Source organism: Vulpes vulpes, chromosome 10, assembly GCF_048418805.1.
Source record: "Vulpes vulpes isolate BD-2025 chromosome 10, VulVul3, whole genome shotgun sequence".
Lineage (NCBI taxonomy): Eukaryota > Metazoa > Chordata > Mammalia > Carnivora > Canidae > Vulpes > Vulpes vulpes.
Genome location: NC_132789.1, coordinates 6,130,879 through 6,134,769, shown reverse-complemented (window position 1 = coordinate 6,134,769; position 3,891 = coordinate 6,130,879).

The window sequence follows — 3,891 nt, the reverse complement described above, 5'->3', positions numbered from 1 at the left end:
TTTGCTCAAGTTATTTTCTCTTACTCATTGTTTATCATGCTAAATCAACTTACCTTCAAATTTGTACTTTAACAAATGTCAAGTTTTTATTCAACTCTGAAGAGCTTTTATTTTTTTAAGTAAGCACTGTGCCCAATGTAGGGCTTGAACTGAGAATCCCAAGATCAAGAGTCACATGCTCTACTCAATGAGCCAGCCAGGTGCTCCTGAAGAACTTGAATTTAAAATCTTGCTGGGGCACCTGGGTGGCTCAGTGGTGGAGCATCTGTCTGCCTTTGGCTCAGGTCATGATCCCAGGGTCCTGGGATTAAGTTCTGCATTGGGCTACCTGCAGGGAGACTGCTTCTCCATCTACCTGTCTCTGCCTCTCTCTGTGTGTCTCTCATGAATGAATGAATGAATGAATAAATAAATAAATAAATAAATCTTTAAAAAAATCTTGTTAAAACTATGTGAAAATATTGTTACAAATACTGCATAATGATAGATTGGTATGAAGTATATATGTATGTATTTATTTATTTAAAGATTTTATTTATTCATGAGAGACACAGAGAGAGGCAGAAACATAGATAGAGGGAGAAGCAGACTCCATGCAGGGAGCCTGATGTGGGACTCGATCCTGGGACTCCAGGATCACACCCTGAGCCGAAGGCTGATGCTCAACCACTGAGCCACCCAGAAGTCCTGGTATGAAGTAATTCATACAGAGTTTCCAGTATGAAATTATTAGAAGAAAGATTTGGTGTTTGCTTGTAATTTTATATTGGGAGCAAAGTTAGCAAAATTTAAAGTATTTGGTATTTTATTGGATAGAGCAAACTAGAATAACGTATATTTTGATGTCATAAAAGTAGGAAATTTATTGTCTCATAAGAATTAACTTTAAAGCCATGAAATTATCCTCCTATAAATAAATAGTTACAACTACCCAATCTCCGGTTCTAAAGGCAGTCCCTGGGCAGCCACGGTGGTGCAGCAGTTTAGCGCCGCATGCAGCCCGGGGTGTGATCCTGAAGACCCGGTATTGAGTCCCACATCGGGCTTCCTGCATGGAGCCTGCTTCTCCCTCTGCCTGTGTCTCTGCCTCTCTCTCACTCTCTCTGAATGAATAAATAAATAAATCTTAAAAAAAAAAATAAATAAAGGCAGTCCCTTGGGCTACTTTTTGTAGGTAAATCTACAAAAAAATCCCTGCTCCCCTGCTTTTTAAAAAACATTTGTTTTTCAAATAATCCAAACATGATTTGTAAGACTGTTAGTAATTCCTAGAAGAGAACATGGAATGTTTCCAGCAGTAATGGAGAAGAGAGTAAATACAGGCCAATGACATTTTTATATGAGAAGTACAGTATTAAAAAAATTTGGGGGATCCCTGGGTGGCACAGCGGTTTGGCGCCTGCCTTTGGCCCAGGGCGCGATCTTGGGGACCCGGGATCGGATCCCGCGTCGGGCTCCCGGTGCATGGAGCCTGCTTCTCCCTCTGCCTGTGTCTCTGCCTCTCTCTCTCTCTCTGTGACTATCATAAATAAATTAAAAAAAAAAAAAAATTAAAAAAAAAATTTGGACCTTTCATTAATAGTTGAATTGACGTATTAATAGAACTGATTACAAATAATTTTAAGGAAAGTTATCTAATTTTTTATAGTGTCATTGAGTACCTCACAAATAGCATATATATATTTCTTTTGAAGCTTTTTTTTTTTTTTTTTAACTGTAATGCCCTAGAATTCCATAGTTCATTTCACTACTGGCTAAATAGCTTAATGCGACCAAAAGCAGAAAATAAAAGCATACTGTTAATAAGTACTATTCTGATTAGAACAGAAAGTAATTACATGCAGTTTAAAGAAAAGAAAATATGCAAAACTAGGGGGAAAAAAAAAGAGAAAACCCACTTTCATCATCCTTTCTCCACCCATCAGAACTGGGAGGGTTAGAGAAGCCCTGTGAATTACAATCTGGTGCATTTCTTTCCTCTTTTTCTTTCTATTTATTTACTTAGAGCACGCAAGGGGGAGGGGCAGAGGGAGAGAGAGAATCTCAAGCAGACTCCTTGCTGAGCAAGGAGACCCCCATCAGGCTTCATCCCATGACCCCAAAATCATGACCTAAGCTGAAACCAAGAGTCTGATTTTTAACTGGTTGGGCCACCCAGGCGCCCCGAGTAGGAGTACATTTCTTTACCATAGCAGGATGTCACAGCTGGAAGTATTGACAGGATTATCTATGGTTTGGTAAAGGACAGGTTTGGCAGCCTGGGGGGCTCAGCGGTTTAGCACCGCCTTCAGCCCAGGGCCTGATCCTGGAGACCTGGGATTGAGTCCCACATCGGGCTCCCTGCATGGAGTCTGCTTCTCCCTCTGCCTGTGTCTCTACCTCTCTCTCTGTCTATAAATAAATAAAATCTTTTTTTTTTCCCTAAAAGGACAGGTTTCCACTGATGTTAAATAAAAATGTTCTTATTTTGAGTGTCTGACAAGTGACATTTGCTAATACAGGTAACTTTGGTACTAACGATTCCTACCTACAGTATGTGACAACATGGCAATAATATATATTTTTTAAGATTTTATTTATTTAGGATGAGCACTGGGTGTTTTTCTGTATGTTGGTAAATTGAACACCAATAAAAATTAATTAAAAAAAAAAAGATTTTATTTATTTATTCATGAGAGACAGAGAGAGAGAGGCAGAGACACAGGCAGAGGGAGAAGCAGGCTCCATGCAGGGATCCCAACATGGCAACAATATTAAGGTCTAGCAAAGTAGAACTCAGGATAAAGAGTCGTACTATATTTAAAACAACCCCCCCCACATTCATTTGCATAAATTATTTTCTCATATTTCCCCTAGATGTAAAATCATTTTGACCCAGGGATTACAAGTAATTCAATACAATTTTCCTCAATGAAATACTTGTTACTCTTTTGTCAAGGAATAATTAATAAATGTCTGTTTGACAACTCTCCTAGTTCTCCTAGGCTTTATTCTCAGATACTAAGATATGAATACTTTGCAGTCCCCCTAGAGGAGCTGATGTGGGGGGTGGTGGCTGGGATTTCATGCCAGTGTTACAACTGCACAACTCCACTACTATGTAAGAGTGTTAAGAACAAGGCAAAGCTCAGTGCAAGGCATGTGTAGAACTTCAACTTTCAGATTGCTTTCAGAATGTTGGGTCTGTTGACCAATGAATATGGCATTTATTTTGAGTGTCTGACAAGTGGTATTTGCCAATACAGGTAACTTTGGTACCTGTATTTGGCATTTGCTGTTTGTCAGGCATGGTGCAGACGTAGATCTTCTCAGCTAACAGGTACATACCATCCTACTGAGAGCTAACAATGAGTGAACATTTATTGAGTGCTTACCATATGTCCGGCATTAGTCTAGACTCATTAATATGAGATACCTCATTGAATCCTCACACAATCCTATCAGGGAGGGACTGTTCTCTCCCTTCTACAGATGAGGAAACTCAAATTCGAAGAGGTTAGGTGAGCTGCCCCAGGTCACCCTGTTGTGCCCAAGATTGTGAATCCGACAAACCACCAAGGAGCCTACACCGATGCAATCACACGAGGGTTTATTTACAAGCTCGAGCTTGGGTCCAAGTATACACCACACAGCAGAGCAGGGACTTGGACCCGGAAGTGGGTTACAGCTGGGTTTTTTATGGGCTGGTCTAGGGGATCTTCAGAAGGGGTGGAGGAATTTTTTCCATTCCAATATGGGGGAAAGGGTGGGGGAGTTTCTTAAGATCTCATATGGGATTCTCTGCCGAAGGCGTTCTGAGCTTTATGGTCTTTCCGATATGGGATTCCCTGCCTAGGCCATTCTGCAGTTTTTCCTGTAAAGTTCAGCTCTTATTCCCAGGGGACTAAGATG